A 23,324-nucleotide genomic window follows, 5' to 3' on the forward strand; every position below is an offset into this window, starting at 1 on the left:
CGTCCCTTTCTTTCGCCGATGCTTGGCTGACATAAACGCAGCCTTCTCCGTGGCAGCTAGCTCGTCTAATGGGAGGGAATTGGGTGAGGTGGCGGGGGAGAACGCGACGATGGGTGAGAGTACGCGAAAGTGAGTGATGAGGAGAGGCCGCGGCGGTTGCAGTTTGCCAAACAAGCAATCGAGCATAGGTCATCCTTCAATGTTATTGTCCATTTGTCATCCATTTGCAAAACACAATCCCCCGGGGAATTGAGGCATTAAATAGCCGTTAATAAAATGACACCGTATTGTTTTACGTCAAGATTGTTTGAAGCGCGGACGCTAGATGGCGCCGTCCTGTTTGGAATTTTGACTCATGAGAGCGTGTGGTAGCCTGAAATGGCGTCATGTTGCGCTATCTGTTATTTACAATGTATGCCGTCTTGGATATAAGACGATGGTTTTTGGATTGTCGTCGGAAAATCGAGGTCGAGACGTTGTACCCATTCACAACAATAGATGGCGCCAGATATATTTAAAGCAAAGGCTGAATGCAGTTAGTATTTAAATTTTTGCTGTTTTTTCACATTAAATTGGTATTACCGCTACTATAGCTACTACTACTACTACTACTTCTGCAGCTGCTACTACTACGACTACTGCAGCTGCTACTACTACAGCTACTACTACTGCAACTACTGTTACAGCTACCACTGCTACAACTACTACTACTACTACTGCAGCTGCTACTACTACATCTACTTTTACTACTACTGCAGCTGCTACTACTACAGCTACTATTACTACTACTGCAGCTGCTACTACTACAGCTACTGTTACTACTACTACTACTGCAGCTGCTACTACTACAGCTACTATTACTACTACTACTACTACTGCAGCTGCTACTACTACAGCTACTATTACTACTAATATTACTACTACTGCAGCTGCTACTACTACAGCTACTATTACTACTACTACTTCTACAACTACTACTATTGCTACTAGTACAGCTACTACTACTGCATCTACTATTACAGCTACTACAGCTACTACTACTCCAACTACTATTACAGCTACTACTACTACTACTGCAGCTGCTACTACTACGACTACTGCAGCTGCTACTACTACAGGTACTATTACTACTACTACTGGTACTATTACTACTACTACTCCTAAAACTACTACCACTACTACTCCTACAATTACAACTCCTACAACTACTCCTACAACTACTACTACTACTACTCCTACAACTACTACTACTACATTACTACTACTACTCCTACAACTACTACTACTACTCCTACAACTACTACTACAGCTACTATTACTACTACTACTCCTACAACTACTACAGCTACTATTACTACTACTTCTCCTACAACTACTACTACTACAGCTACTATTACTACTACTACTCCTACAACTACTACTGCTACTCCTACAACTACTACTACTGCTACTCCTACAACTACTACTACTACAGCTACTATTACTACTACTCCTACAACTACTACTACTAAAGCTACTATTACTACTACTACTACAGCTACTATTACTACTACTACTACAGCTACTATTACTACTCCTACAACTACTACTACTACTTCATTTCGCAAACCAGAAGCCATTCATTTTGCAAATGTGATTGCACTTTACATATTTCAATGTTCAGATATTGCATGATATGAATATATTATAATCATTTGTTCCAGATTTACTTGAATTTGCCGTTCAAAAAGTCTTTTTTCAAACTTGAGTCATACGCCATCGTCTTATATTCGTGTCAATACGGTATTTTCTTGTACATTCCATCCAAAACCATTTGCTAAGCAAAGCCCAAACTTGGCAAGCGTAAAAAAAAATGTCCTCAGCTTCCTCCCAACGCCGATATTTTCTCGATCTAGCGTCACGCTCCACCGCGACCGCTCCTTCCATCCCAGGGGAGGCAAGGAAAGGGGATATAATTGCTTACCCTCACACCACCGATAAGTGTCTCCTAACAGCTAGCTGCTGCGATGATGGTGATAACGACACTCCTTTCTCAAGAATTCTCACAACATAAGGCGCGCTTTCCCGGTGGGCTGAAACATGTTAAAAAAAATAAAAAATACACTCGCCATATCATATTATTTGCACTCATCTCTACTTAAGAAATGCAAACACGTTGAAACAATCCAACAGCATTTTTTTTTGGCTTTCCTCTTGTGTGCTGATGCTGGCAATCTCACACACACATGCGCACACTAACATGTCTAAAGGGCTCTATAGTGTAAATATGTTGGGAGCCATCATGCCGGATCATCTAATCATGATGACTCCTTCAGGGGCGACTCTTTTATCCGCCTCACCTCGCAGTACAAAAAAAAACGCTCCTTACACATCTGCAACAAAGCACATTCACATATTTATTTATCTTTATATTCTTTTTACATGAATGCTTGCTTTTATTTTTTTGCTTTTTTCCCCCCCTCTGGTGTGATGTCACTGCGATGTGGCTCGACACCCCATACTTATGTCGTTGCATTTATGGAGACTGACGCAGGCGGGAAAAGTACCGTGTTTTCCGCGCTATACGGTGAACTGGATTAGGAGACAAACCTTCAACGGTAGAGCTTTGTTTCAAATCTAAGGCGGACCGGATTATAAAATGCAGTAGTTTTAGTGGTAGTAGTAGTAGTAGTAGTAGTAGTAGTAGGAGGAGTAGTAGTAGGAGTAGGAGTAGGAGTAGGAGTAGGAGTAGGAGTAGGAGTAGGAGTAGGAGTAGGAGTAGGAGGAGTAGTAGTAGTAGGAGTAGTAGTAGGAGTAGGAGTAGTAGTAGTAGCAGCTGCAGTAGTCGTAGTAGTAGTAGCTGTAGTAGCATACCTGTCAACCTCTGCCGATAACTGCCCTTATAAATGATTATGATTCCCCTTTACAAACCCCCCAAAAACCTTACAAACACCGTACGACTTGTACGGTGTTTGTACGGTTTTTGGGGGGTTTGTAAAGGGGAATCATAATCATTTATAAGGGCAGTTATCGGCAGAGGTTGACAGGTATGTAGTAGTAGTAGCTGTAGTAGTAGTAGTAGCTGTAGTAGTAGTAGTAGTAGCTGTAGTAGTAGTAGTAGTAGCTGTAGTAGTAGTAGTAGCTGTAGTAGTAGCTGTTGTAGTAGTAGTAGTAGTTGTAGTAGTAGTAGTAGCTGCAGTAGTAGTAGCTGTAGTAGCAGCAGCTGCAGTAGTAGTAGCTGTAGTAGTAGCAGCTGCAGTAGTAGTAGCAGCTGCAGTAGTAGCACCTGTAGTAGTAGCAGCTGCAGTAGTAGTAGCTGTAGTAGTAGCTGTAGTAGTAGTTGCAGTAGTAGTAGCTGTAGTAGTAGTTGCAGTAGTAGTAGTTGCAGTAGTAGAGGCTATAGTAGCTGTAATAGTAGTTGCAGTAGTGGTAGTTGCAGTAGTAGTAGTTGCAGTAGTGGTAGTTGCAGTAGTAGTAATTGCAGTAGTGGTAGTTGCAGTAGTAGTAGCTATAGTAGTTGCAGAAGTAGTAGCTATAGTTGCTGTAATAGTAGTTGTAGTAGTAGTAGCTATAGTTGCTGTAATAGTAGTTGCAGTAGTGGTAGTTGCAGTAGTAGTAGCTATAGTAGCTGTAATAGTAGTTGCAGTAGTGGTAGTTGCAGTAGTAGTAGCTATAGTAGTTGCAGTAGTAGTAGCTATAGTAGCTGTAATAGTAGTTGCAGTAGTGGTAGTTGCAGTAGTAGTAGCTATAGTAGTTGCAGTAGTAGTAGCTTTAGTGGTAGTTGCAGTAGTAGTAGCTATGGTAGCTGTAATAGTAGTTGCAGTAGTAGTAGCTGTAGTAGTAGTAGTAGTTGCAGTAGTAGTAGCTATAGTAGCTGTAATAGTAGTAGCTATGGTAGCTGTAATAGTAGTTGCAGTAGTAGTAGTAGTTGCAGTAGTAGTAGCTATAGTATCTGTAATAGTAGTTGCACTAGTAGTAGCTATAGTATCTGTAATTGTAGTTGCAGTAGTAGTAGCTATACTAGTTGCAGTAGTAGTAGCTATAGTAGTTGCAGTTGTAGTAGCTATAGTAGCTGTAATTGTAGTTGCAGTAGTGGTAGTTGCAGTAGTAGTAGTAGCTATAGTAGTTGCAGTAGTAGTAGCTTTAGTGGTAGTTGCAGTAGTAGTAGCTATGGTCGCTGTAATAGTAGTTGCAGTAGTAGTAGCTGTAGTGGTAGTAAGAGATTGTATTATACATCAACTAGATGGAGCTCTAGTAGTAGTCGGAGTAGTCGTAGTAGGGGGTTGTGTTATACATCCACTAGATGGAGCTTTAGTAGTAGTGGGTTGTGTTGTACATCAACGAAATTGGCACCAATGTTATAGAGAATTTCATACAAATATTGATCCACATATAAGGCGCACTGCTGGCTTTTGAAAAGTCGTTTAGTTGTGCCTTTTTTTGTTGAAAATACGGTAAATGTGACAGCCCTGTATTGATTAGAATGAATTTCGGGGAAACAAAAATAACCTGCTAATACATTCATGGCTGCCAACAATGTAAAGGCTCTCCAAAGACTTGCTATTGATTAATGTGTCAATAGCGGGGGGCTGTTCAGTGGTTCCCAATGGCTTTGGATTGATTTTCCCACTCAAGTGAAAAGCTGCCTTTTATTTACTATTTTTTTTAAATATGTATTCCAAGTCCCTTAGAATTTTAAATCATCTAGATACATAACAGTGTCTGCCTGAGAGTGAAAGCAAATGAATTTTTAAATAGCAAATATTTCTCAACCAGCCCCCAAATCAGTCAAAAATATTTATTAAAATAATCATATTTTTTCAAATGTCCATTTTTTAAAAATATAACACAACTCATTTTCTTCATATCCGTGATGAATTTGTCATTTTGGCACAATATTAACCCATAAAAAAAAAAAAAAAAAAAAAAAAAAAAAAAAACGAAGGCAGGTGCAGTACCGTTCTTGGCCTGCAGGAGGTGCGCTTGTGCACCTCTTCCCGGTTATTGTTGACACCAGACACTCCGAGAAATGGGGAAAATCTCCCCAACACTACAAAATAAAAACACATAGTAGCTTTGGCAATGGAGACGCTTTTATTTTGAAGGGAAGACTCCTACCCGTGTCATTTTCCCACTTCCGCTTCTCTCTGCAGGTGGAGCGTTTGGTCCAGGAGCGTCCACATCTGTCTGTGAAGGACAGACGCGGTGATGCTGTGGACATCGCTTGTGGATAAAGACACACGCGTGGCACGCACCCACGCTGGGAATTGGTCTTTTTGTTCCTGTCCTCGTGTCCAAACGTGGACACTATTATTGCCTCGGGGACTGCAGCAGAAAAAACGTAAGTAAAGACTTTTCTGTTCTTTGTCGGGGGAAATCGTGACAGGTGGCTGATTTTTTTGGGGATGGGGGGGGGTGGCATCATATGGGGGGGATTTAGAGGATTTTTTTTTGCACCGGGGGCGAACGCGCGTGGGTTTTTGTGGGGGGTGCAGGAGGGAAAAAGTGGGTTTTTTTTAGGGGGGGTTTAGTGATTATTCTAACAGGTTCGAAATGGACTGTGGTGGAAAGTCTTTTTGTCCAATGACATGTTACGTGGAACTTTTACGCACACACATGCGCGTGCGCACGCGTATACGCGCACACACGCACGCGCGGATAATCGGGTGTCTTGATGGAGATGTTTTTATTTGGGTTTTTTCTTTTTTTCCCATGTTTTTGTGTCAAACGTGGGTGTTTCCTTTGTCCGTCTGGATTAAAAAAATGGAATTTTTTGAAGATTAACCAGATTTGCTGCCATTGACGGCGACGGACGTGTAATCCGTTTCCGCTCGGATTGGTCATTCGCCGCCAATCTTTCCAGATTGGACGTCTAGACGCGATAAACTCAAAATAGGAGGATTATTCCATTTGTGTTTTTGATATTTTTATTCACATAATTTGAAACATTTAAGAATTCCATCATCCTCCATTTTGCTTCAGCAAATTGGAAGGAGCGGAGAATGGGAATTGGGTAATCTGGCTGTAATCCCTAGCACGTTGGGCCCGAAGACGGGCAGTGTGCCTCATTAACTCCCCCCCTCCGGCACCCCCATCCCCCCCCACTCACCCGTCCGGCATCGGAGAGAGGTTAAAGGGGCTTAAGGGAGTAATAAAAGCAGACACTTGCATGGAGACGGCGAAGAGATACACCATTCTCCTCTGGCTCGCCGTTTTGGCGGGGGAGGGGGGGGGGAATGGGCCCACCCGGACCACCCCCGCTACACTTCTATTACTTTCCCTTTTTGATTAAAAGGCAGAAGAGGCCCACGGAAGGACTTCTCATTGTTTCTGAACGATTGCACGCGTGAGGGATCGGCAGTGACCCATCGATTCCATCGAGTTCCCCCCCGCCTCGGGGTTGCCATGGCGCCCATTTGGAGGTTATAGATATGGTTTCAGTTTAATCAAAAGTAGAGCGGTTCAGTCGTTTGGATCGATATATCGGATGGGTTGGATAAATGGATTCAAAATGGGTCCAAATAGGCAAAATATCGACCCAGTTTTGCCTTTTATGAGGTAGTCGATTGGTTATAAGGGCTGTGATTGGCTGGAAACTCATTGAGGTTGTGCCCCGCCTGCTCGCTATAGTTGGTTGGGATAGGATCAAGCACCCCCCGCGAGGATGAGCGATACAGAAAATGAATGAATGAAACTATGTATATCTGTATGTATATATATATATATAAATATGTATATATATAAATATATATAAATCTATATAAATATATATATATATATATATATATATATATATATATATATATATATATATATATATATATATATATAAATATGTATATATAAATAGGTATATATATATAAATAGGTTTATATATATATGTGTATATATAAACACAGACATGTATACATATTTATATATATATATATATATATATATATATATAGATAGATATTTGTATATATATACATACACGTAATATATATATATATATATATATATATATATATATTACATGTATATATATATATATATGTGTATATATAAACACAGACATGTCTACATATTTATATATATATATATATATACATACACATGTAATATATATATATATATATACACACATGTAATATATATATATAAATATGTATATGTGTATATATATAAATATGTATATTTGTGTATATATCTATATCTATATATACATATACACATACATATTTTTTATATATATATAAATGTATATGTTTGTTATTATTGTTTATATTGCATATATATATATAAATATGTATATATATAGGTATATATATAAAATATATATATATATATATATATATATATACACATATTTATATATTTGTATATATATACATACACATGTAATATATATATATATATATATATATATATATATATATATATATATATATATATATATATATATATATATATATATATATATACATATATATATATATATATTTATATATATTTTATATATTTGTATATATATATACACATGTAATATATATAAATATAAATATGTATATTTGTGTATATAGCTCTCTCTCTCTCTCTCTCTATATATATATATATATATATATATATATATATATATATATATATATATATATATATACATATACACACATATTTTTATATATATATACATATATAAATGTATATGTTTGTTATTATTGTTTATATTGCATATATAGACTCAGAAGACTTGTAGCATCTGCCTTAAAACAAGTACATTCTATTTGCTGCGCCGGCCGCTGAGGAATTCTCGCAAAATTGTCGTGTGATGGCACGGCACCACTTGCGTTCAAAGCGCGCCAACGTTTTTAATAATGCGCCTTTGGTCTTTCTAATTGAGGAACTGTGGAGACACTCTGCATCCCAGTCAAGTATTTTATGATATTTGATGCTTTTATTTTTGCGGGAAGACCCTGTCGGTGCGCCTCGCACGCTCAGGTCCAAGTGAAGACGTTTGCGAAGCCGTGATTGGCTCCCGATGAAGTGGAGCAGGTTGTGTAACGGCTATATGGGACACTCATAAGAGTTTTACGCTCATAATTGAGGAGTGGGTGTTTGTAACTAATCCGTGTGAGCTGTGGGATATCATTCATCCACACAATTTCCAGTTTTGCATAATCATAGTTTGTTTACATAACGTTAGCGCCACGACGTAGCCTAGCGAGTGAACCGAATTGAACCTTTTTACACCTAAAATCAGATCCGTTCTAGCGTCATTTTCGAAGTTTCTTACTTTGACATTTGGCCTTCTGGAATTGGAAAAAGAATGATTTAAAAGGGGGATAATTATCCTCATTAGTGCACCTTGTTTCTTGAAGGACGGTCGATAATGGATTATTATTACTGACGGGGTTTATGATTAATCCCGTTATGGGGCCAATTTGCATTGCTTTGCAAATCCTCGGTTTTTAGGATTGCAGTTTCAGTTTGCAAAAATTTGCATTTATTTCAGCATTCGGATCAGATGTGTTTTCTGATTGGGTTTTGACGTTTATGGCCCACCCAATAAGTGTGGGGAACAATTCTCCCTATATATTTATATACATATATATCTTAATTTTTTTCTCTATCCACTCTTATAATCACTCCGAACTTAAAAAATATACAAATAACTAGTGGTTTAATAGTACTAAAATGGGTTTAATAGTACTAAAATTAGACGGAGAGACTTTTTGCATGGCAACACGCTCGTAACATAACATAAACAAATGTAAATGAACTTAGATTACGATGCAGACACTCAAAAATACATTTAATCTAACTCACTGTTGTCAAAGTGGCGGCCCGGGGGCCAAATCTGGCCCGCCGAATCATTTTGTGTGGCCCGAGAAAGTAAATCATGAGTGCCGACTTTCTGTTTTAGGATCAAATTAAAATGGAGTAATGGATGTATATTAAATTTCCTGATTTCCCCCCTTGTAAATCAATAATTGTCATTTTTTAATCCATTTTTTCTGTGTTTTTAGTTCAAAAATCATTTTGTAAAATCTAAAAATATAAAAAAAGCTAAAATAAACATTGTTTTAGATCTATAAAAAAATGAATATTCAGGGACTTTAATCCAGTTCATTTAACCCATCAATCCAATCAACAAAAAATTAAATATAATAAAAAACAATCAGAATCTGAATTCTGAATGTTTTCTATTTACTAAAATTTATAATAAACTGACAATATTCACAAATGTAATTTGTTTTATTTTTGCTTTTTTATGAATAGGATAGAAAACAAAATAAAACGTGTTGATGAGCCTTTTAAAGGATTAAAAATCAACAACAAAAAATAAATATAATAAAAAAACAATCTGAATCTGAATTCTGAATGTTTTTTATTTACTAAAATTTGAAATAAATAGAGAATATTCTGAATTGTATCCTGTTTTATTTTGCCTTTTTTATGAATAGGATGGAAAACAAAATAAAACGTGTTGATGAGCCTCTCAAAGGATTAAAAATCAACCAAAAAATTAAATATAATAAAAAAAAACAATCTGAATGTTTTCTATTTACTAAAATTTGAAATAAAGAAAGAATATTCAGAATTCTAATCTGTTTTATATAAAACGTGTTGATGAGCCTCTTAAAGGATTAAAAACCAACAACAAAAATTAAATATAATAAAAAAAATCAATTTTTTTCTCGTATCTCAAGTTAAATATTTGCTCCAAATTTTACTCCTATCTCAAATTGCTCGTATGTCGGGGCACTCGTATGTCGAGGTATTTACTGCATATATTTCATCACTGCACCCGCTCAAAATAAGATGACCTTAATCATTTTGGCATCGATGTGTCTTTATATTGTTAATCAGCGTTCTAAAATCAATGGCGCGCTAATGTTACAAGACGGCCCTTTTCAATTGATGCCTCGGAAATGAAACCAGCCTAAATTGTGTTGGGCTCCAAGCCACTCTCCCAATCAATGGCACTAATTGTTGGGCTTTAGCACGTAGCATGATTCAAAGCACTACCCCCCCACCCCCCATTCCAAAATGGAGCAGTCCAAAATTCTTTGCTTCTGTGACGCTCCGTTTGGCCAGAAAGATTTGCGATTGGCACATTTGGATGACATGCACCTCCCATTCCCCCGGTGAGCTCCTGGAATAATTCAACGATTTGACACGGCGGCTCTTGTAAGGCAAGCTGTGGGACGCCTGAGTGTGTGTTGTGTGTGTGTAAGTGTGTCTGTGTGTGTGTTACGCAGATGGTGTCATCAGCAGATATACCCATACTGACAGAATGGATCCCTGAGTATGTATCAGGCATTGACAGCTTATGAAATTGGCCTGTCACCCAAATTAATGCTTGACAATTGAGGTAGAACAAAATTAGCGACAGCCGCAGATAGCGCATCGTCATTTATTTAGCTCAGAGTAGTGCCCGGAACTTATTTTTGCCTCTAAATTGCCCTTAGGTATTGAGGGAATTGTTGTCGTTTGTGTTTTTGTGCCCCAAGAATTGGCATTTTATATATATATATATATATATATATATATATATATATATATATATATATATATATATAGATGCGAAATCTCAATGCAAAATCTCACTTGTTGCTATTTCTAAATGTGAAATCTCAATGCGAAATCTCAATGCTAAATCTCAATGCAAAATCTCAATGCGATTCTCAATGCGAAATCTCAATGCAAAATCTCAATGCAAAATCTCAATGCAAAATCTCAATGCAAAATCTCAATGCAAAATCTCAATGCAAAATCTCAATGCAAAATCTCAATGCAAAATCTCAATGCAAAATCTCAATCCCAAATCTCAATCCCAAATCTCAATCCCAAATCTCATTGCCAAATCTCACTGCCAAATCTCACTGCCAAATCTCACTGCCAAATCTCACTGCCAAATCTCACTGCCAAATCTCACTGCCAAATCTCACTGCCAAATCTCACTACCAAATCTCACTGCCAAATCTCACTGCCAAATCTCACTGCCAAATCTCACTGCCAAATCTCACTGCCAAATCTCACTGCCAAATCTCACTGCCAAATCTCACTGCCAAATCTCACTACCAAATCTCAATGCAAAATCTCAATGCAAAATGGCCCTGCGATTGGCTAACCATCAACTCAGGTTGTTAGCTGGGCTCCAGCACCCTCGCGCGAACCCTTGCGAGGATTAGCGGGTCAGAAAATGAATAAATTTTATAGGAATTGTCCTGATGATGATGTTATTATTTGTGAATGGAGAATTAGTTTGAACTGGGAGGGTTGGCAGGAATTGGACGTCGAGTGCAGTCAATGGCAACGAAAAATGCAAAATAATGTATATATGTATTTATTAGACTTCCCATTTTTTCACCAACAAATTGCCTTAATCAAAGTAAGTTGTTATGAGCAAAATACAAAATAGACCATGGACAGCTCCCTATTTGTTTTTGCATGGAGCTCTCCTTCAGCACCACATTTCTCCAACACTCTTCTTATCTGGGCGTGTGTGTTTTCCATTTCTTTATTGACTCTCACGGGGGCCAGTGGGAGAACTTTAAAGCCCATGTGGGACAAGTCGACGATGATTATATCTGATTTATACAACACTTCCGAGCCCACACGCGCTTCCTTTTTTTTCTTTAGTCAAATCGGGCTTTTCTTCCCCTGTTCATTTGATATCCAGCGTAAGGCGTAAGAGAGGAATAATTTAGGCTGGGAGCAAAAAAAAGAAAAAAAAGTGCTGAGGTTGATACTCTTATCGCTGGATCGTGATGTGTGTGTGTGTGTGTGTGTGTGTGTGTGTGTGTGTGTGTGTGTGTTGTAAAGCCGTTTGATAAAAAACTAAGCGGTTTTGACGGGCATCAAAATGATAGCGTTATTGCGCAACCATGCGAAAATAATTTCTGTTATATTGAATGTTTTCTATTTACTAAAATTTGAAATGAATAGAGGATATTCAGAATTTTATTCTGTTTTATTTTGGCTTTTTTTATGAATAGGATGGAAAACAAAATAAAACGTGTTGATGAGCCTCTTAAAGGATTAAAAATCAACAAAAAATTTAAATATAATAAAAAAACTATCTGAATCTGAATTCTGAATGCTGAATGTTTTCTATTTACTAAAATTTGAAATAAATAGAGAATATTCCGAATTGTATTTTGTTTTATTTTGGCTTTTTTTTATGAATAGGATGGAAAACAAAATAAAACGTGTTGATGAGCTTCTTAAAGGATTAAAAATCAACAAAAAATAAATATAATAAAAATATATAATTTGAATCTGAATCTGAATTCTGAATGTTTTCTATTTACTAAAATTTGAAATAAATAGAGAATATTCCGAATTGTATTTTGTTTTATTTTGGCTTTTTTTATGAATAGGATGGAAAACTAAATAAAACGTGTTGATGAGCCTCTTAAAGTATTAAAAATCAACAAAAAAATCATATATCAAAATTTTTCTCGTATCTCAAGATAAATATTTGCCCGAAATTTTACTCGTATCTCAAATTGCTCGTATGTCGGGCCACTCATATGTCGAGGTACCACTGTAGTATTTTATTCGATCCATTCCCCCCAAAAAATGGAAAACAGTAATCCCTCGTTTATCGCGGTTAGTCGGTTCCACTGTGAAGAACCACAATGTATTTATTGCGGCAATTTAATATTATTTCCACTTTTAACACCCTCTTTCCACTCTTATTTTTGTTCCTACACTATAAACGTTTCATATATTTAGCGGATTCACGCCACCATGTGGCGAATCCGCGATAGCCCATGCTCAAAATAGCGAAATATTACCGTAATATCATCGTAAAGTGACTAAAATAAGACTTTTGTGACTCAAAGCGAGAGAGCAAACGGTGTTTTGACATTGACTCACCTTAAGTGCTTTTTTTTTTTGCTTAATAACTTTATTGCCCTCTAGGGCATGCTAATGCTATTGTTGATGTTTGCATGCAAGCTGCTAGCTAATAGCATTCACCTCTAAATGATATTTCCTGAAGCTCACGTGGCTTCCATTGCGTGCTTATGCAAACGAGCGACCTGTAATGCATTTTGGGAGCGAATATCTTCGCGTGGATGCTCATTTGAATCCATGTAATGCAATTATTAGCTCGCTAGTCGACTCGTGAACGATGCGAGAGAAGAACCTGAGCTTTTGTCGCGTTTGAGAAGTGTTCCACTCCGCTTTTTGTTACAAAGCCGCGAGGACACTGCAGCTATCATCCATTCCCATTAGGGGGGAGAAAAGAGGGTGAGGTGAGGGGGGGGGAGGTAGACCAATCCACAGGGGAGAATAGGACACACCTTTTGTGAGCAAGGATGGATGACGAAGCCGAGAAGAACCAGGCCGCCTCGTGTTAAAAGCTCAACAAAATGCTGTGTTTTACCGCAGAGCCACGTTGCTTTGGAGTCTTGGGAGGTGGGCGGAGCCAGACAGCGACGTTAGCTGCAGGCTCGCTATCCATCCCGCTTTGCTCTTCCTGGTTATCGTAGCTGTGAAAATAGATCCGCTTAAAGCCTGCGACGACCCCCCCGAAATCCCCCAGGGTTGTCAAAGGGCTTTTTTTTACCCCGCAACAACGAGGCGCTCTAATCCCAGCACCCCGACATTTGATTTATTTCCATTTTGGCGTTTGCAATCTTTTCAGATCTGGGCAGAAAAGATCAGAATGGATTGAGGATGTGTTTTTAAACACACTGGCACAATATTTAAGTTTAAGGGTTTTTTAGTGTTACAATACAATGTTATATATGTATATGTGTGTGTATATATATATATATATATATGCGAAATCTCAATGCCAAATCTCAATGCCAAATCTCAATGCCAAATCTCAATGCCAAATCTCAATGCCAAATCTCAATGCCAAATCTCAATGCCAAATCTCAATGCCAAATCTCAATGCCAGATCTCAATGCCAAATCTCACTGCAAAATCTCACTGCAAAATCTCACCGTCAAATGTCACTGCAAAATCTCACTGCCAGATCTCAATGCCAAATCTCACTGCAAAATATCACCGTCAAATCTCACTGCCAAATCCCACTAGTTGCTAATTCTCAATGCGAAATCTCAATGCAAAATCTCAATGCAAAAACTTACCGCCAAATCTCACCGACAAATCTCACCGATACATCTCACCGCCAAATCTCACTGCCAAATCTCACTCGTTGCTAATTCTCAATGCAAAATCTGACTGCCAAATCTCAATGCAAAATCTCAATGCAAAATCTCAATGCAAAATCTCAATGCAAAATCTCACTGCCAAATCTCACTGCCAAATCTCACTGCCAAATCTCACTGCCAAATCTCACTGCCAAATATCACTGCCAAATCTCAATGCCAAATCTCAATGCAAAATCTCAATGCAAAATCTCAATGCAAAATCTCAATGCAAAATCTCAATGCAAAATCTCAATGCAAAATCTCAATGCCAAATCTCACTGCCAAATCTCACTGCCAAATCTCACTGCCAAATCTCACTGCCAAATCTCACTGCCAAATCTCACTGCCAAATATCACTGCCAAATCTCAATGCCAAATCTCAATGCAAAATCTCAATGCAAATTCTCAATGCAAACTCTCAATGCGAAATCTCAATGCGAAATCTCAATGCAAAATCACAATGCAAACTCTCAATGCAAACTCTCAATGCAAAATCTTAATTTAAAATATCAATGCTAAATCTAAATCCTAAATATCTCTACACAATATTTAGCTAACATGCTTATTAAAACAGCCAATGACCAGACGTAACAAAATAATAGCCGGAGGTCAGTTAAGTAATTTTCATCATCTAACAAATAAGCTCCTCCGGCTTTTATTTTGTAACTTCCGGTTACCGGTCATTTGAATTTGCCTATTACCCAAATGTTTACTTAAGAGATTTAAGATATATATTTAGGATTTAGATTGAATATTTAGATATAACATTTACATTTCAGATGTAGATTTAACATCTAGACTTACAGTTTAGATTTAGCACTTAGCAATTTAGCTCTAAATATCAGAGTTGCTAAATACTGCTGCAAATGTGCAAAAATAAGCACCCAAATTTTCACACTATATACAAAACCCTGCTTGGCGCTAAATATGAGAAAATTATGCTGACTTTTTAACGCAGCTTCACAATCGCCACTTCATATCTAACCAAGGCAATTTAATATAGGGTTTAGCAGGGAGCCATATATGGCTCGCGAGCCTGCTCCTGACTTCGGGTTCATTTTTCCAGTGTAAACAAGGAAAGATTATATTTCCGGACCCCCAGTCTAAGCTGCCTTTTGTACTGCCTCAGCCCAGTGGTATGCAAAATGTTTCTAATTGAATTAACGCGGGGTTTATAGCCTGATGTTGAACTCCAATCCAACGCTGTTTTTGTGTGCTCGTTATTCGGGAATTGAGGTCAAAGCACCAGACCCGAACGTACCAAATGTGCGGGATCTCGCTTGATTTCCATCAAACGCGGCGATGTAAATCTGGGAAGTTGAAGGGCTGTCAGACGCTTCCGTCCGTCGGGGCCCCCCGGAGCACTTAGGAGACTGGAAATAAACGCCGTTATTTATCCGGATCGGAATGCCGATGCGGGTATTTGATGCATTAGCAGTAGTCCGTTAGCGGCGATGTTGATCCATTAGCAAACGGGGCTTAGAGATGTTCCTGTTTAGAAACATTGATGAAAATTATTAGCGTTGCTTCTATTCTGGGCGTGTATCACTTTAAAAACAACTTCCAAATTCGGGGTTTCTCATCTTATGCCTGAGCCGGTCTGGGGAATTTGACCGTCCCTTCACTTGGGGTCAAGAAGAGTTATATGATATCAAATCTAAGCTAAATGTGCTTAAAAAATGGAGAATTTAGCATGTAGAGTAGTATTCTGAACACTTGTTGTTAATTTCCTATTGATTCGAGGGAATTTCCAGTTGGTTTTGGGGGGTTTTCGGGTTCTTTGCTAACTCGTTAGCCGCCATTAGCGGCGGCGTTTTCACAGCGAAAGAATGAAAATGACTTGGGGGAAGAAATTAGAACTTTATTTCATCCCGTATTTGGGAAATTTCTTGGTTGTAGTAGCAAGACACACACAAGACACAGAAGACATTGTAGACCTAGGTAAAAAAAAACTGGAGGCAAAAAATTGCAAAAGCAGAATTTTAAAAAATGGAGTTTTAAATCACTCATGGCGAAAAATAAAAAACGAAATTCTATATGTAAAGTATAAACGAGTGAGTTGCTTCGGACCCCCAGCAGGTCGCTTCTGGCCCGCGAGCCGTATGTTTTACACCACTGATGTAAAGTCAAACGGAGAAAAATAGCAATGCTAAAGTCGTTTTAGCTTTAACCGCCTTCCAGCTGAGTAAAACGAAACGGGTTAGTTCGCGGGCCGCTTTAACGTTATCTTGATTTCATGTGGGCCGGACCATTTTAGATATAATATTTAGATTTTTTTTTTAAATTGGATTATAAGAACTGGATCAAAAGCCCTAAAAAAACAGTTTTTTATAGCTATAAAGCTGTTTATTTGAACTTTTTTTCTTAGTAATGGAATACATCTAATAATCATTTGTTTTTCATTTCAAATGGAAACATTTTTTATAATTATATTCAATATTAAAGTGGAAAACCGAAAATATTTTTATATATTTATTTTTAGATTTTACAAAATGCTTTTTGGACCTAAAAACTGGATAAAAATTGCAATTATTGATTTACAAAGTGGAACATCAGGAAATATAATATACATCTATAATCTTCATTTGAATTTGATCCTAAAACAGAAAGTTGGCACTCATGATTTACTTACTCAGGCCGCACAAAATGATGCGGTGGGCCAGATTTGGCCCCCGGGCCGCACTTTGACACCTGTGGGCTAACCATTTTTTACTCATATTCCAACACTCGAGCTAGCCGAATTGAAAAATCGTATGAATGAGCTACAAAGTCAGGCAGAACACGCCCGGGGGGCCGGATTGGATCCCCTAGCGGGCCACCTCCGGGCCGCTGGCCGTATCTTTGACACCATTACGTTCCATGCAATTAATATAATTTTGCAATTCATTCAAATGCTCAATTTATGCTCCATTATTGTTAGAATTGCTTCTTGTTGCTAAGCTAATGTTTCTATATTCGTCAAAAAAAGTCAATGCAGTCAACTTGATTACATATTTTGTCATTTTTGTCCCCAAAATATGTCAGTGAGACCCATATACAGGACCGTATTTTTCGGACTATAGGTCGCACCAATGTAATAAGAAAGAAAGTACAGTGATACCTCGAGATATGAGCTTAATTCGTTCCGGGACTGAGCTCGTATGTCGATTTATTCGTAACTCAAATGAACGTTTCCCATTGAAATGAACTAAAAACAAATTAATTCGTTCCAAAACTCAGGAAAAAAACACCAAAAACAGGATATTGGATTGGAAAAACATTTTTAATTGTTCTAATTCGCCATCTATTAACAAAATAATAAATAACTAGTGGTTTAATAGTACTAAAATTAGACGGACAGACTTTTTGCACGGCAACAAGCTCGTAACAGAACATAAATATATTTAAATGAACTTGGATTACGTTGCAGACACACTCAAAAATAAATTTAATCTAACCTTACACTAAACTTAATTCTAATTTTCTTTCATATTTTGATACCCTTCACCCTACACAAATATAGTCACAGCCCTAACTCTGAAAATAATTATAGTCCGTAAAATACAGTTCATTTCCACCATATTAAATATAAAGGTCAGTGGAAATCGAAACTTTTTGGGGCTGAAACGAAGAAATCTCAAAAGCACCGACTCAGCAAATATGAAAGGAAAAGAATCTGCAAAATATGAGAACACGTCTGCCATTTACAAGACGTTGGAGTGAACGGACTCCATTTTCTTCAAGGGATCCATCAATTTTAATGATCGGACAATTGCTCTATAAATTACCGCCAAATGAGCTGCTTTTAATGGACACATTGCGCCGAACGTGAGCGAAATTTGAAGCGGTCGGACGAACTGAAACGGAAGAAAGAGAAGAAATAAAACGAGAAGAGTTTTTTTCTCGTTAAAAGTCAAAACAAGAATCATTGCGTCGCCTAGACATTTCCAGTCGATGGATTGGTCAGTCGTTGGTGGAGAGACATTTAATATTTCACTTAGTTCAATTTATGCACTGTTGCTTTAAATCGCAATATTTGTTGATTTTTTTAAATTTTTTTAAAATTTGGATTATTGAATTGAATTGAATGCTTTTATTGTCGTTATCCAAGTATAATGAGATTTAAAAAAATGAATTTTTATTTGATGATTATTTATTTTTAGTTTGTTTGGTGTTGTTATTTGTGCATTTCCCTACTTATTATGATGACTACATATTTATTTATTTTGTTTTTTTATTTTATTTATTTTTTATTTAGTGTTTATTGATATTTTATGTGTTGGTTGACTTCTTATTTTGTTGACTTATTAATTGATTAATTATATTTCATTATTGTTGATAATTTCTTTTTAATTGTTATTTATTGATTGTTTTTCTGTTTGTTTGCTGTTGTTATTTGTGCACTTCACTACTTATTGGTGTTGTTTACTTCTCATTTTTTGTATTATGTTGACAACTTATTTATTTATGACTTATTTATTGGGGATTTATTTTTTATTATTATTTGTTGATTATTTATTTTTTATTACTATTTGTTGATTATTTATTTTTTATTATTAATTGTTGATTTTTTTTAATTATTATTATTTGTTGATTATGTTTTATTATTATTTGTTGATTATTTATTTTATATTATTATTTGTTGATTATTTTTGTATTATTATTATTTTTTGATTATTTATTTGTATTATTATTTGTTGATTATTTATTTGTATTATTATTTGTTGATTATTTATTTTTTATTATTATTTGTTGATTATTTATTTTTTTATTATTATTTGTTGATTATTTATTTTTTATTATTATTTTTTGATTATTTATTTTTATTATTAATATTTGTTGATTATTTATTTTTAATTATTATTTGCTGATTTTTTTATTATTATTATTTGTTGCTTATTTATTTTTTTATTATTGTTTGTTGATTATTTATTTTTAATTATTATTTATTGACTACTTGTTTGTTGTTGTTGTTATTTGTGCACTTCCCTACTTATTTATTATTTATTTTGTATAATTCTTTTTGCATGATTTGATTTGATTTTTTATTATTTGGGGATTATTATTATTTTTATTATTTGTCATTGGCCACCTCCGGCCCACTGGCCTTATCTTTGACACCATTAAGTTCCGTGCAATTCATATAATTTTCTTAAATTTGCTTCATCTTGCTAAGCTAATGTGGGCGTGTTCTGCCTGACTTTGTAGCGCTACATAAAAAATGCTAAAATGCTAAGGCAAACATGGATTCAACTTGGCTAGCTCGAGTGTTGGAATATGACAAAAACCAGTCCACAAAAACAAAAACGGATAGCCCACAGGTGTCAAAGTGGCGGCCCTGGGGCCAAATCTGGCCCGCCGCATCATTTTGTGCGGCCCGAGTAAGTAAACCATGAATTTCAAGGATCAAATTCAACAATTTTAAGGGTGCGGCTTATACAGGGGTGCGGCTTATACAGGGATGCGGCTAATATACGAGAAAATACGGTAATTACAAATAATATTCCCGCGGAATATTACAATCGATGACTTCTTAGTCATTTTCTGCGGCAAACAATGATCTAAATTTTTTAAAAATATTCCACAGCCTTCAAAGTAGACCACCTTAAGCATTTGGCGTGCACTGTGCTAATAATTTGGAACGAAATAGGGCAGGGCTATGAAAGGGAGCGTTTTTCGGGACGGTAATTGACTTGAAATAGTCCCTTGAAAGCAGACGGTCATGAAAAATTAAAATGGCCGCTTCTGTGGCGGACGACTCGCCTGATTTCAAGTGGAATGAAGGATTTTTCCCTTTCCCGCAGCAGCAAATGAATTATGGAGATGCCCGATTCCGCCATCTCTGGCCCTCTCCCTCCTGTTTGCGATTGTTTTGATCCTCAAATGTATCCAGAGAATATGCGGGTGCAAATATTACTTGTGGCCATGCGAACCTGGAGAGCTCTTAGCCCGTCAAGCAAAAAAAACCCAAATTAAATCTTTTTTTATTAAATTACCGTATTTTCTCGCATATTAGCCACCTCCACGTATAAGCCGCACCCTAAGAATTGCCTTAAAATCATCGAATTTTACAATTTCTCTCGTATAAGCCCCCCCTCCATATTCGTAGTTTTAATAGGGAGTACAAATGTCTTACTTTGAAGGGAGAATCTTACGAAAAAGAAAGTATGGGCTTCCAAGTTATGGTTATTCTCCAATGCTATATTTGGTTTTAAAAAAAATTAAAAAGAAAAACAAAAATTAGCCGTTAGCATCTTTCATCCCAGCTGAATATGCAAGATTCTCCCACATTTTGGAAGACCACGCGAGGCAAACGACTCATCTTTTATTTAGCTTCCTAGCATGCTACATTTGAAGTGGAAATCCTCATCTCTATTCAAAAGACAGCAATTCATATTTTTGTCTTATATATTTTTTTATATTTTCGCAGCATAAGGTTGTTATTGTTATCAAAAAAGAATATAGGGCAGAATCTAGGACGCCACAGTCATTTAAGCAGGGAGATATTAAAAATAATAAATGGTAACGGCTGTTATCGGGCTGTATTTTTCGGACTATAAGTCGCACTAGGCACAATAATGCAAAATAATGATGAAAAAAAGTATACATAAGTTGCACTGGAGTATAAGTCGCACTTTACGGGACATTTTTTTATTTGATGAGAAACCAAGGATAAACATACTTTAAATCAAAGTATTTAAATTAAGAATAACAGGCTTGAAAAAGACACCTGATCATGTAACATTATTTTTTTTATGGCTAAATATATCCTAAAAAGGCTTCTGATTGCCAAAGAGAAAATAAAACATAAGTTGCACTTTATTATAAGGCCAAACAATGGGGAAAAGTGTGACTTATAGTCCAGAAAATACGACATATTCAGCTCTGCGTGAATTGTAATATAAACTGGTGAATTCCCATTAAATTTAATGTAAGGTATAATGTATAAGTAAATAAACAAACTAAATGTCACACAAGGACATCCCATCACTTTAAAATGACTCACAACAGCAATAAAAAAGCCAAATAATAATTTGGTTTCTGTAAGTATGAAAACTCGTAGTGTTTCTTTAAGACAGTCAGCTGAAGTGATTACAACCACACCTGCTGGTTAATTTCCTTCCCCATTCACTTGCATTGGACTCAGTTTACCTCTCTCAAACATTTCAGGCATTTTCAAACATTTTAGCCATTTTTAAAACATTTAAACTACTTTCAAACATTTTAACCAACTCCAGTCAGTATGTATTTGTTAACTTACTCTTGTAAAACCTATTTTTTGTTAGTTTTTGGACTCAGAAATAGTGAATTGCTGTTTTCAGAGCACAGTTGTGCTTTTTTTTTTTTCATCTTTCTTCTCCCGGCCTGGAAAAAAAAGTACGCAAACATTTGGGCGAGTGGCAGGTAGGATTTTATTTATTTAATTTTTACTTGATTCTAACTTAACTGTCAATAAAAGGTTTTAATAGTGATGTATTGAAATGTTTGTGTTGCTGGCAGCCACACAGCTGCTTTTGATTGCTTGAGTAGTGTTTGGGTTTTTAGAGTGATATATTTTCACCTTTTTTGATAGAATTATGTTTATGAGTGGGTTTTGAGAGGGGATGCTTGGTTTTTTATTGCTGTTGTGAGTCATTTTAAAGTGATGGGATGTCCTTGTGTGACATTTAGTTTGTTTATTTACTTATACATTATACCTGCCATTAAATTTAATGGGAATTCACCAGTTTATATTACAATTCACGCAGAGCTGAATATGCCGTGTTTTCTGGACTATAAGTCACACTTTTTCCCCATTGTTTGGCCTTATACTAAAGTGCAACTTATGTTTTATTTTCTCTTTGGCAATCAGAAGCCTTTTAGGATATATTTAGCCATAAAAAAAATAATGTTACATGATCAGGTGTCTTTTTCAAGCCTGTTATTCTTAATTTAAATACTTTTATTTAAAGTATGTTTATCCTTGGTTTCTCATCAAATAAAAAAATTGTCCCGTAAAGTGCGACTTATACTCCAGTGCAACTTATGTATACTTTTTTCATCATTATTTTGCATTATTGTGCCTAGTGCGACTTATAGTCCGAAAAATACAGCCCGATAACAGCCGTTACCATTTATTATTTTTAATATCTCCCTGCTTAAACGACTGGTGTCCTAGATTCTGCCCTATATTCTTTTTTGATAACAATAACAACCTTATGCTGCGAAAATATAAAAAAATATATAAGACAAAAATATGAATTGCTGTCTTTTGAATAGAGATGAGGATTTCCACTTCAAATGTAGCATGCTAAGAAGCTAAATAAAAGATGAGTCGTTTGCCTCACGTGGTCTTCCAAAATGTGGGAGAATCTTGCATATTCAGCTGGGATGAAAGATGCTAACGGCTAATTTTCGTTTTTCTTTTTAATTTTTTTTTTTAAACCAAATATAGCATTGGAGAATGCGTAACATGACCGAATTGTCCATAACTTGGAAGCCCATACAGTGGTACCTCGAGATACGAGCTTAATCCGTTCCGGAACTGAGCTCGTTTGACGAGATTCTCGTAACTCGAGCGGACGTTTTCCATTGAAATGAATGGAAAACAAATTAATTCGTTCCAGCCCTCTGAAAAAACACCAAAAACAGGATATTGGATTGGAAAAAAATGGTTTATTTCTTCTAATTCGCCATCTATTAACAAAGTAACACAACTGGTGGTTTAATAGTAATAAAATGTGTTTAATCTAACTAAATTTGGGCAGATTTCGCCGACGGGAGACAGATGTTTGGGGGGGTGAGGGGGTGGGATATTAATTTTTTTCCACGACAACGCACTCGTAAACGAAACAAACAAATTTAAATTAACTTGGATTAATATATACAGACACTCAAACACGTTTAATGTAACTTTACACAAAACTGAATTCTAATTTTGTTGTAATCTTTTGTTACCTTCGTTTTCCGGGTTGGCGGTTTGCCACGCCTCCACCCTCACGTTCGCTATCGATGGACTGTTTGCTGTTGTATTGCCTTCAAAATATTCCCAAAATGCTGCACACAAATGTCCTCACAATAGGATAACGCACGACCACTTGCCAACGAGAAATAGTCTTGAAAGAACGATCGCGGGAGCTTCTTTCCTTAGAAAGAATAACAGGACATACAATAGTTGAGCTTACCCACGTATTGATTGTGGGTAATGAAGTTTTATTCTGAGAAAGGTT

At 36.4% G+C, this 23,324-nt stretch overlaps 1 protein-coding gene across 10 annotated transcripts in view; it reads left to right on the forward strand.

Moving 5' to 3' along the window:
• Positions 1–5,132: 5,132 nt before the first annotated feature.
• Positions 5,133–23,324, forward strand: part of nrxn2b (neurexin 2b) — a 390,097-nt gene continuing 371,905 nt past the window's right edge. For all 10 annotated transcript variants that reach the window (XM_077589547.1, XM_077589542.1, XM_077589551.1 and 7 more), the window contains exon 1: positions 5,133–5,320. The gene's annotated coding sequence lies outside the window, so the exon portion shown is untranslated. The remainder of the gene's footprint in view (positions 5,321–23,324) is intronic.

Source organism: Stigmatopora argus, chromosome 20, assembly GCF_051989625.1.
Source record: "Stigmatopora argus isolate UIUO_Sarg chromosome 20, RoL_Sarg_1.0, whole genome shotgun sequence".
Taxonomy (NCBI): Eukaryota; Metazoa; Chordata; class Actinopteri; order Syngnathiformes; family Syngnathidae; genus Stigmatopora; species Stigmatopora argus.